Genomic DNA, 13,064 nt, shown 5'->3' on the forward strand with positions numbered 1-13,064 from the left:
GTTTAGTTTCTAACTCCCAAGTAAGATATATATCAGGAACATATCTACCCTCAAATGGTGGAATATTCAACTTTAGTTTAGGAAAAAGGTCATGATCTCGTACCTCAGGTGGTGGTGCAGCCCTACCGTTGCGATGATATACCTGAGCACAACCTAGTGGTGGTGGTGCTGGTGGTTGCACGTAGTTCTGATTTTGAGCAACCACATCCTTATAATGGTCCTCCACCTCTGCAGTAGCAGAAGGAGGTACAGAAGCATCAGGAGTGGCACCAGAATTTTGCCCAGGGTCAATGGGAACGCGTTGTGCTCATCCCACTTGATTTGGAAGGCGACGTTGTTGTCATTGTTGTTGTTGTTGTAGAGGTGCATTAGGCGAGCAATTCGTTAAACTTGTTATCGAGCTTTGTTTCGAACGTCTTCTCCATGCCATCTATCTTCTCCATGGCCTCTTCAAATCTGTTTAGCACATCTTGCACCCGTCCACTCATCATTTGCTGAAATTTATCATGCAACTCCTTATTCGTCATGTTCTACCAGTCAGTATCGTCGGCTTGTGATCCTGCCATGGTTAGCAGAAATAGAAACACACAAGAATATGATCCTATAGACTACTAACAAGAGGTGGTGGCGGGTGTCACAAATCCGTCAAGCAAATCTCAAATTCTTACCAGTTCTTACCCAACAGCAGGCGGTGATTGGCAACCGTCGTAGTCAAAACTCTCAAAGCTTGGATAGAGCGATTACCAGGGAGAGTTAAACGCACGACGTAGATGTATGTCGAGCTTGGAAGGCTTATAATATGGTAGCAAAAAGGGTCAGCAATAATCAATTCAGAGATACAAAGTTGAATAAACGCTCAACGACGGTACTGTGCTGGTCCTAGGCCAGATTGTACTAGAGACGCGAGCCTAGAACACGAACAAAATCACAGCGCGACACGTAAACAAGGGAGGAGCACTCTCTGATTTTTTTTCTTTTTTTCACTTTTTTTGCACTTTTTTCCTTTTTTGGCTCCGCAACAATTTTTTTCTCAAAAAAGTCTACAAGTGGACTACTGCCTAGCTAGAATTTTCCAGACTTAGTTTTTTTAATTTTTTGAAACCAAAACTATTTTTCTACTGCGAGTAGCACGGAATTTTGGGATTCCTACTGTGTCATGACTCGAAGTATCGCGTGATCTGGAACTCGAAAACAAAGCAATGGATCGGCGGTGATTGTCACTGGCCTCGTGACTCGTGCGTCTTCGATGCAGAGCATCTTCAGTAGAGAGGAGGCTGTATCACTACGATTCTCATCACACATCACTCAGGACTTGGGTCGAGACTAGGCGATGGCGCAGGGCTCATCGACGCCGGCTAGCGCGCGTGCCCCCGGCGATCGCCGGAGGGTGGGCGGGCACTTCTGGGCGCTTGCGGACGAAGATATCGGGGACGAAGACGAAGATGGTGGGCGCTCCGGTGGCTCGACGGCCTACTCGCCGACTCCCTCCAATGTGATTTGCGAAGCTTTCGGTTCCGGCTACGACGAGGAGGAGGTGGCGGAGATCGTGGAGGCGGTCATCCCTCCCGAGGATCCGGCGAGATTCGGTTTGCGTTCCAGGGAGAAGATGGAGCTGCTCCGGCGAATCGTGCATCGGCGGACGGCGGCGACCGCTCTTCAGCCGTGGAAGGGCCCCCTTCCCAAGGTTAGTCTCCCCAAACTCACTGTGTTTGATATGGTTAGACCGGAGGCATGGACTGTGGTGGCCAGAGGGAAGAAGGGACGCCGTGTGGCGGCCGACTGGCAGCAGGCGGCGCCGGTAGCGTCGCTCGGGATCGCTGCGGCTAGGGCGGCGCGTTTGAAATTGCTGATTGGCGCGGATGGGCCGCCAGTGGTTATTGGGCTGTCTTCGGCTAGGTATGAGGCCCAGTGTGAAGCGGCTGCAGTTGGGCCGAGGCCAGTTGGGCTGGGAACCACTGGGTATGAGGCCCAGGCGGGTTCTATATCGATCGAGTACGTGTGAGGCGCATGCACCGATCGACCTGTTTCCCCTGCCCCCACCTCGCGCTGTAGGGTTTTCCTTCGCTGGAGTCCGCGACATCGTTTTGATTGTGGCGGTCGCGCTCACCGCATTCCCCCGCTTGAGGCCATGGCTGGTCGTGGTAATGCGTTGCCGTCGGGGAAAACGCCGGCTGCGCCTCCTGGGACTGGTCGCGCCGGGGTCGCGCCGCCGTCGGGCACTGGTGGTGGCCGTGGCGTGGTGCCGCCGCCGGCCTCTTGGTCCGCCCGTGGTGCCGTGATGCAGCATAACCCTGGGCTGGTCATGGCGTGGCGCCCACGGTGATACCGGCTGCGGGTCAGGGTGTCGCGCTAACCGGTGCGGCCGAGGGCCGTGGTGCCACGTTGCTGCCCGGCGCCCGCACGCCGGTACCTGGATCGGCTTCGGTGCAGGATGACGGGCGTGGTGGGCTGAGTGCGGGACCACGACCGCCAATTCCTGGATTGGCTAGTGTAGCCGCAGGTAGGGGCGGCGCGGCGCCCAGGCCACCGGCGACGGGGTTGCCGGGGTCGGTTGGTCAACGGGCTAGACCAGCACCGCCGCCTCACCTCGTCGCCAAGCCTCCGACTGGGGCTGTGCAGACGCAGGTGCCTCCTCATCCACAAGTTTCCGACGTTGGAGGGACTAATGCTGCGCCCCGGGTTCAATGGGGAGATGATGTATTCAACGCCTATGGGGTGGGTCAGCACCGTGGTTCGTCGTCGACGGGTGGTGGTCGAGGTTACGCTTGGCAAAGCGATGGCTCGGCGGAGAGACCGTCTTGGGTCCCAGGTTGGTTTTGTTGAGGGGGCTTCTGGACCGGGATATAGACATCGAGGAGGTTTCCGCGGTTGTCGTGGTGGTCGAGGCGGTCGAGGTGGCCGGTACCGACCACGACAACCACCCCCGCCTGCTGTTGATCAGATGGCCGTTGATGGGTCTGTGGAGGAGACGGTGTTGTCAGGTCAAGCTTTGGAGGTGGTGTCGGCGTTACCTGGGAGTGCAACCATGCTGATAGCGTCAGTGGAAGAAACATATAAGGCTGATTCGGAGAGTGCGTCCAAATGGGCGCGTAAGAAAGAGAAAATGTTGTGATATCGATGCGGAGGCAAGGGTCATTTCATTGCTGAGTTTGTGGCTGCGGTTTTTGGAACTTGTGGCAAACCGACACATGATACGGGGGATTGTCCGTTTCTACGAGATCAGGCACCGTCTCTCATGATGTATGGAGTGTACTGTGCTGAACTAATGTTCTTTGAGTCTCCTACTAAGAGAGAGGCTCCTGATGATACCCTGAGTTTGACTACTGGGATAGTAAAAGTTACCAGAGGAGAGGTCTCTGAGACAAAGATTGTGCAGAGGCTGAAGGAGTTAGCTCCAAGTGACTTCCAGTGGGAGCTTGTTAAGCTTGAGGAGAAACTGTTTAGGGTTGAGTTCCCTTCAGTGGAGGATCTTCGGAGACTTCTGAGTTTTGGGATGTGCAAAGTGCCGGGTACTGATGGTGTGCTTGAGTTCCATGAGTGGAAGAGAGTCGAGCCCCAGGGTAAGCCTCTGACTCAGGTTTGGCTATGTTTTTGTGGGGCCCCCTCGAAGCCCATGCAGGATGCTCGGGTTGTGGCTAGTTTGGGTATTTTGGTGGGGAGACCGAAGCGAGTGGATATGGATTTCACCAGAGCTCACGGGAAAGCCTGACTGTTGGTCAGTGTTCTGGACATTGAGTACGTGCCTGAGGTGGTCAAGTGGGCATATCGAGGATAGGTCTATCACCTCACGATTGTGTTTGAGGATGAGAGTCTGTTCGCCGAGGCAGCTAACGGGACTGATACTTACATGCACGAGGGAGATGGCAGCTCGGGGCTTAAGGAGGCACCGGTTGATGATACCGGACGAGAGTCGTCCACTGCACCGGGAGTTGTTTCTCAGACGTCAGGGGATGGGACGGCATCACCCTCCTCAGTGCCTATGACTACTTTCAGATTCGGGTCTTTCGAGCCTGCTTCTGCACCTCCGAGGCTCAGGAGTGAGCGGTTGGAGTCCGATGAGGTGTTTGAGCTCATACTACCTATTCTGGCTTTTGAGGATGCTGTGAGTCCAGTTCTGGAGGTTTTGCCACTTCCGGTCAGGTGTGACGAGGAGGAGGTCCCCTCCCACAGGCTCGTTCATGATCCTCAGTCAGAGTGCGTGATGGACGAGGTCTCGGTGGTGGAGATTGCTTCTTCGGGAGGGGGTCCGGGGCAGGTGGCCTCCGCACCTTCCTCTCCTATAGCCAGGCCAGCGATACAGGCGGCGGTTCAGCTTTCCGGAGGGGGCTCGGGGCAGGTGGCCTCGGGGCCCCATCCTCTTGGGGCGCCAAGGGAGGACAACCTTCCCGGGGCGCCGGTGTCTCCTGATGGCCAGAGGACTAGGGTGGATGGGGAGCTTGGGCAGGTGGCCCAGGCTCCGCCATCTCCCTGTTTGGCGCAGTTTCTCTGTGGTGGGGCGCGACAGACGTTGTAACATCCCAAAATTCTAAATTTTGGAATGTTATATTAAATAGACACATTTGATTGATTGTTTGATTGATTGACTGAAAGTGAGTGAATTCGAACTTTTTGAAAGTTAAATGAGAGGGAATAAAAGGACTTTCCCAAACTTCCACTTTTGTATTTATGATCTCCATGAATTCAAATTCTTTTCAAATATAAAATCCTTGAGCGAAGATGATATGACTTCTTCCATTTAAATTAAATGAAAAGGTATTTGAAAATAATTGAATTTCATTTGAAAATATTTCAATTCATAAACTTCATGCAGCTCAATGATTTTCATGAGAGAAGATAAAATGACTTCTTCAAATTATATGAAATATGAGTTGGGAGTTTCAAAGAATTAAATTCAAAGTTCTTTTGAATTTATTTTCAATTTGGAGTTATTTGAGTTTTATTCAAATTATTTTTCTCCAAAAATAAAATATATGGAAATTAGGGTAACATGATTCCCTACAACAGAAAATTGGAGAGAAATAAATTTGAAATCATTGTGATATTTTTAAAATGATTTTTGTTGGATTTTATTAGACTAGTAGCACTCTTTGAATTATCTAAATTTTTGTGGATTTTATTTGGAATTAAAAAAATGTCCATGTTGTAGAAAATCTTTTTCTGCAAATTTTGGTATATTATATGCCTATATAAACTTTTTATTTTATCTTTGCTATTCGGTTTTCCTTCTGTTTCTATTTTAAAAAAACTGTACGTGCGGCCCATATTTATTTATCGCCTACATGCGCAGTATAGTAGCTTCTGACGCCCCATTGTTTTTTTCTCTCTTAAATGGGCCAGGCCCAGCCAGCCTTTTCATTTCTTTAGGCCGAATTTTGTTTAAAAAAAACTGCACCGGCAGCGTGTGCGCGGCCGGCCGAAGGCCTTTAGGCCCATCCGCCTCTTTTCTTCTCTGTTTCGTATATTTTCGTCTACGTTTAGTCCCACATTGTCTAGCCTTTGACTCCTAAGCCTCTTTTTCACCAATAAATATAGACCCACAGAGCCTCTAAAAATCATCTGATTCGGGTTAAATCAATATTTTGGTTTGACTAGATTCATTTAACAAAAATATTGTTCTCCTCTCCGGCGCAACTTCTGGAAGTTGTCTCATCTCTCCAAAATTGTTTTTTTCTCTGCTTATAAAGGTATCTTTCTTTGTTTTTTTTCTTCTTATACTTCTTATACTTCTGTAGTTTATTATTTTTAGACTAATACGATAGAATAATTAGATTATCAATTAGTCTACGTATTTATACTTTAGACCTTAACCGTAGCTATTTTTCCTTCGTAAAACAGCTTGGCCCTGATTTTTCAAATAGCCATAACTTTTCACTCGTTTATCCAAATTAGATGAAACCAGCGCCTATAGCTTCGTCTTGTTTTCACCTATCCAGTGAACCTGTCACATCAACTGTTTGAAATTTCCAAATTTCCAAATTTGTTTAGATTCATATTCAAACTTCTTTTGAACATAACTTGAGTTTCGTAACTCCGATTTAGTTCATTCTTTTTGCAAATCGAAGCTCTTGACCTAAACTTTCTGATAAGGCCAAATTCACATAATTTTGGTACTGTTAGAAATTGTTTTATGTTGCAAGAGTTATTTGCTTGGTTTTCATGTTTTCTGAACTGTCTTCTTCGTTCTTCCCGATCTCTGAGTGATTGCTTATGTGTGGTTACAACTGCTTGCTCACGATAGATTGAACAGAGTATGATGAGTAGAACTATCAAGAGTTTTGAGTGTGAATCATCTTCATCAACAATACAGGAAAGTTCACACTTTGATCATATCCCTTTTATCACCCAGTTTTTATGCATTAGTTCCAATCCTCAAACATTGCATGGTTAGGATGTCATTAACATGTGGGTTGGGAAGTAGCTGATGAGGTAGAACCTATTGCCCTATTACATTCCAACCCTTGGGAGTTACTTATAAGAATTGCTTATACTGCTATGCTATGCTCGTAGACGTGGTTTGGGTGAGTGAAATCCATGACAGATGTGAGATTGTTAATTAATGTTTCAACTTAAGGTGGCAACTTAAATACACATCTAGGTGGATTGAGGCAGCTGGAGTACCCCGTGTTGCTTGTATTTTTGGAAATCCCAGAGTACCCGTGTGATCTTCCTATGGACCGCCACCCAGCCTCAAAGGGATCATAAGACTATTCATGCTAGAAACTTCTGTGTGCAGCCACAAGCTATTATGGGCTCTAGCATAGTTGAGTAAGTTACGTGAAGCTCTTAAAGAGGAGGATCAGCAGGTACAGGGTTGTAGGTTTGGTATGGTCTGCCCGAAGTAGAGAGTTAATGTTTTTAAAAGACTGTGTCTCGGTCATCCGTTTCTCAAACACCATGTAGTGCGAGAAATCCAACGGAGGCGATCGAGTCTTGTGGGGAAAAGTGTGCAAACCTCTGCAGAGTGTACAATCTAATCATGGTTAGCCGTGTCCCCGGTTATGGAGAGTATCTAGTACTTGGGTTATCAAAAGTATCTCATCATGTTTAACTAATATTGTTGGGTTGTTAATCACTTTAATTGGGATTGAGTTGGAGGAACCTTCTCAATGTTGTTTCAACTACCATGATAGTTAAATTAAAATTTATTCCTTTGTTGTAGGGAAAAATTGGCTTTTCGCAAAAACTATAACCATAGAGCTTTTTCACCAGCCAAATATGCATGTAGTGATAGCCTTTATTCATCATTCTCCTATGGTGTGAATTTGCCAGTACATTCAATGTACTGACCCTTTGTAGCTGCAACGTCTCATGTTGCAGGACTTCTTACGATAAGTAAGTGATACGTTAGGGTTACGATTTCTACACTCAACTTTGTCGTTGGTGCTGATGGAATCCACAACCTTTGTTAGTTCCGCTATTTGGATTGAGGTAATAGTATTTACGTTATTTTATACATGTGATTTACCTCTGTTATAAATCCTCGAGTACTGTGTGTGTCAGCATACCGATCCAGGGATGACACTTAAGCACAGAGACTTGACCGTCTGAGGTCGCGTCGCTACAAGATGGTATCAGAGCACATGTTGATTGTAGGACGTGAACCCTAGAAACTGGCAAGCCCATAGGACAGATTTTCTCTATAACTTTCTTTTCAAAAAAAGATCTTTTACCTCTCCTCTCTTCTGAGCTTATTCAAATATTCCCTTTAGTGAGACCATACCCCTTTCCCCTTTTGACCACACGAAGATTTGACTGATGAGACCACTCCAAGAAGTACAAGATATCGGACAACTGAGACCATTAGGAATGAAGAGGATTTTACCATACATTATAATAATGGAAACTGCAACAGTTGAAGACTCCAAAGACGAGGAGAATTTGAAGGCCCTATACAATTTCTAGATTTGTATGACCTAGGAAGGCACCCCTTATGGAACTTGGCAGACTATGGAAGCTGTCAATACCCGAGATCAAGGTGTATTGGAGAAAGACCAGAACATGGAGAGTTGAGAACTCAAAGTTTTGTCAAGAAAACCCTAAGGAAGGAGATATCAATTATGGAAGATAGCTCATGGCAATGACAAGGGCAGAAACATGGTTATCCATGATGTCATCGCCACTGATACTATGGTCACCGAGCTGAGCTAAGCATGCATTTCCTCGGAAGGATTGGATGGTAGAAGGCTGATGGAGCACCTAACAGTAAGTTGAAGTTTTAAACTTAGCTGGTGTATCGCCAGAATCTGGAGTAGTGCATCAAGAATTTTAAGATGGAGCTCCAGGAAGCCGTATTAGACAAGGAAGCATTTCGTGAAGAACTCAGGAACCAGAAGCTTAAAGTAGCCATGCTGGAGGAGCTACAACCTCGAGATACTGGAGATTTGTAAGGAACTGAAGGACAGTAGGACCATGGCTCATGCCAAGGATGTTGAAACCCAGAAGTTTGGAATGCAACTCCAGAATATTAAAGGACGTCATGAGAGACTTCGCGTCAACAGAGTTGATCTGGCAAAAGAACTTGAGAAAGACAAGCATGATTGGAAGAAGCCATTGGAGGCATGAACAAGGCTTGAAGAGTTTGGAGACGTTGAAGATTTATTGACCTTTAGAAGACCAAACCCCTGTTATATACCTATGTCAGATGCGACATTTCTAAGCTGTCATTTGTTTGATTTTTTTTCTGATAGCCACAGATAAAATCTGTCTTTTCAAAACCATCGTTTGTATTGTGCATCCCTCTCCCTGTCTCTCATCTCACCCCAAAACCCTTGGACCCAAGAGAGGATGAATGGAGATGAGCTTGTATTTTCTAGAACGATGAGTCAATTGGAGACACACCGATGGATTCAGAACATGGAGGATCACATGGAGAATAACCCTATAGTTGGAAATGATATGACCCAACATGCTCTTCAGTGCTTTGAAAGAGGTGCTGCTACTTGGTGGAGGATATACCAAACCATGAATGGATGGCAAGGAGTAACCACTTGGAAAGAATTTAAGTTGACTCTACAAAGATCTCATCTTGTGTCCCAGAAATTGAAGCCTTATGGAAAGGATATGAAGAAACCTTGTGCATGCAAGATTTGTGGAGAAATATGACACACCCATAAAGAACACAAGGATGAATGCCCTAATTGTGAAGAAAGTCACCCAGCTGAATAATGCCCAACTAGGCAGATTACTTGTTTCTTGTGTGAAGGAACTACCCACTACCCTGCTCAGTATCACATTTACCCTATGGTACAAAGAACTATCCAGCAGAAGAAAGAAGTAAAGAAAGGAGCCCTTATGGAAATTTTAGAAGAACCCGTGATGAAGGAAGATGTCGGGGACACACCCAGAGAAGAACCAATTAAACCCTGCACCAAGTCATGCTATTCATGTGGAGAAGAAGGACACATCTCCCAGAATTGTATGAATAGGGATCTAGTAGAATTCCCGGCGGAGGAAGTAGAGTATGACCCACAAGAAATAGAAGCCATGATTGGCATGGAAAGGTCCAGGAAGAGAAGTAGATTGGATTCCAGGAAGGACCTGAGTCATATTACCTGTTACAGGTGCAAGGAGTCAGGGCACCACCTCAGCAATTGCCCAAAAAGGAAACTTCGAGACTTGTCAGAAGTAATATGTTTTCGTTGTAATAGAGCAGGGCACTTTGCCAGAGGATGCCCCAAGGAGAAGGAGACTTGTGCTAGATAGTGAGTTTGCAACAAAAGAAATGGAGTAGTAGAAGTGAGAACATTTTCTTTTATATTGAGGTGTTGAGTTGAAGCATGTATTGGAAGTGCGGGAGATTGTAATACTTCGAGAAATTGAGAAAGCTAGCATCGCTGGTACTGATATGGATTTTATGAGTTGTTACTCTATGAAGAAGGATTTTGACCATTTCTGAGGATATGAGAAATATGGTCTATGGAAGATTTGTGCATTTTAAGGGTGGTAGTACCCTGTAAGAACCCTTGACCCCTGGAAAAGATAAGGATACTCCACTGAGTGGATTTCAGACAAAATGAATACGAGTTTTGTCTCGATATGTGTGATACTCCAAGAGTATGTGGGATGAAGTTGGAGACCGTCAGTTGTTTGGACCAAATGTGATCAACGAGTCAGAAGAGAATGCTAAGTTGATTCGAGATAGACTGAAGGTAGCTCAGTCCAGGTAGAAGAGTTATGCAGACTTAAAAACGCGAGGAGGTAGTCTATGAAATTGGAGACAGAGCATGTCTTCATGTGTTCCCTCTTCGAGGAGTTAAACAATTTGGAGTTAAGGGAAAGATAGACCCGAGATTTGTAGGACCATACCGACTCTTGGAGCGTATGGGAGAAGTGGCCAACAAGTTGGAGTCACCCGAAGGACTGTCAGGAGTTCATGATGTGTTTCACGTTTCCCAGTTGAAGAAGTGCCATGCAGAGATGGCCAATATTCCGCTGTAAGGACGCTTGACGCTGGAAAGGATAATGATGTTCCACGAAGTGGAGTATGGACTCCATAAGTATAAGTTTATGTCTCGGTATGTGGGATAACCCACGAGGATGAAGAGATGAATTACTATTGGATATAAAGGAGGTATGATATTGGTATTACGGAACGATTGTAACTCCGTGATGAGTTTGAATAATCACGTCCTAGTTTGGTACCAACAGAAGGAAAAGAGACAGTACAAATGGAAGGATTTAAGAATGCCAGGAAGTTGGATGTTTGGAAAATAATCAGTTGCCCCTAGGATGAGCTCAAGGTTTACAAGTGATGAGATGGGCCATAACCCACAGGCCCCAGGACCTGCCAAGGAACAAGCACACTCTTGCTGAAGGAAAAACCCTGGAAGAAGTTACGTTTATCGGCAGACGATCTTATAGAGTAACACAAAACCTGAGGGTTGTGAAGGAACGATAGATGTTTGTTTGGCTTCCAGAATTTATGGATTTAACAAACCTTGGTTCGTCGACAAGAGAAATTCTGCAATGCTTGTGAGGATGACCGAGTGTTAGAATGCGAGATTCGCTAAACCGTATACAAGGTAATGATTTGGGTGCAGGATGGATTGATCACCATACCGACTTACTTTTATTATTCGCCTTGCTATATGGGATGGTAAATCTGAGTGACTTGCCTATAGTAGAGAGACGACGATCAAACCTTGTTTAAACCTTAGAATGGTATAGCAAGTTTTCCCTTGTATAAGGCAGCTTTTGCCAACCGTAGGTTATACGGTGAGGATCAACTCAGACCCATTTCCTGCAGGAGAAACCATAAATTGTTGACCACCATGAGATATCGATTAGTTGTTTAGTACTAGCGCCAGACCCGTCAGGTAAGAAGTCCCAGTCTCGGAATAACCTTACCAAGATGAAAGGAAAAAAGAATGGAGGAAAAGGTTATGCCGTTACCGGAAGAGCCCAGAGAAAGGAATTATACTAAAGATCTGAGAAGACCGGCCCTATCAGGAATAAGGATGGAGTATATGAGTATTGATGGGACCGTAACAATGTTTCTAAGGGTGGTAGCACCCGAGACCCCGGAGACGATCGATGGATTTTGAGAAGACCCCGAACCTAACCTATTTCTTTCTAGCCTCTCTGAATCTCGAGGACGAGATTCATTTTAAGGGTGGTAGGTTTGTAACATCCCAAAATTCTAAATTTTGGAATGTTATATTAAATAGATACATTTGATTGATTGTTTGATTGATTGACCGAAAGTGAGTGAATTTGAACTTTTTTAAAGTTAAATGAGAGGGAATAAAAGGACTTTCCCAAACTTCCATTTTTGTATTTATGATCTCCATGAATTCAAATTCTTTTCAAATACAAAACCCTTGAGCGAAGATGATATGACTTCTTCCATTTAAATTAAATGAAAGGGTATTTGAAAATAATTGAATTTCATTTGGAAATATTTCAATTCATAAACTTCATGCAGCTCAATGATTTTCATGAGAGAAGATAAAATGACTTCTTCAAATTATATGATATGGGGGATTGTTCGTTTCTGCTAAGAGAGATGCTCTTGATGAGACCCTGAGTTTGACTACTGGGATAGTAAAAGTTACCAGAGGAGAGGTCTCTGAGACACAGATTGTGCAGAGGCTGAAGGAGTTAGCTCCAGGTGACTTCCAATGGGAGCTTGTTAATCTTGAGGAGAAACTGTTTAGGGTTGAGTTCCCTTCAGTGGAGGATCTTCGGAGACTTCTGAGTTTTGGGATGTGCAAAGTGCCGGGTACTGATGGTGTGCTTGAGTTCCATGAGTGGAAGAGAGTCGAGCCTCAGGGTAAGCCTTTAACTCAGGTTTGGCTACGTTTTTCTGGGGCCCCCTCGAAGCCCATGCAGGATGCTCGGGTTGTGGCTAGTTTCGGTATTTTGGTGGGGAGACCGGAGCGAGTGGATATGGATTTCACCAGAGCTCACGGGAAAGCCCGACTGTTGGTCAGTGTTTTGGACATTGAGTATGTGCCTGAGGTGGTCAAGTGGGCATATCGAGGACAGGTCTATAACCTCACGATTGTGTTTGAGGATGAGAGTCTGTTCGCCGAGGCGACTAACGGGACTGATACTGACATGCACGAGGGAGATGACAGCTCGGGGCTTAAGGAGGCACCCGTTGATGATACTAGACGAGAGTCGTCCACTGCATCGGGAGTTGTTTCTCAGACGTCAGGGGATGGGACGGCACCACCCTATTCAGTGCCTACGACCACTCTCAGATTCGGGTCTTTCGAACCTGCTTCTGCACCTCCGAGGCTCTAGAGTGAGCGGGGGGAGTCCGATGAGGTGTTTGAGCACATACTACCTATTCTGGCTTTTGAGGATGCTGTGAGTCCAGTTCTGGAGGTTTTCCGCTTCTGGTCAGGTGTGACGAGGAGGAGGCCCCCTCCCACATGCTCGTTCATGATCCTCAGTCAGAGTGCGTGATGAATGAGGTCTCGGTGGTGGAGATTGCTTCTTCGGGAGGGGGTCCGGGGCAGGTGGCCTCAACACCTTCCTCTCCTATAGCCAAGCCAATGATACAGGCGGCGGTTCAGCTTTCTGGAGGGGGTTCGCGGCAAGTGGCCTCGGGGCCCCAT

Source organism: Triticum urartu, chromosome 7A (genome assembly GCF_056163025.1).
Source record: "Triticum urartu cultivar PI428250 chromosome 7A, HENAU_Tu73, whole genome shotgun sequence".
NCBI lineage: Eukaryota > Viridiplantae > Streptophyta > Magnoliopsida > Poales > Poaceae > Triticum > Triticum urartu.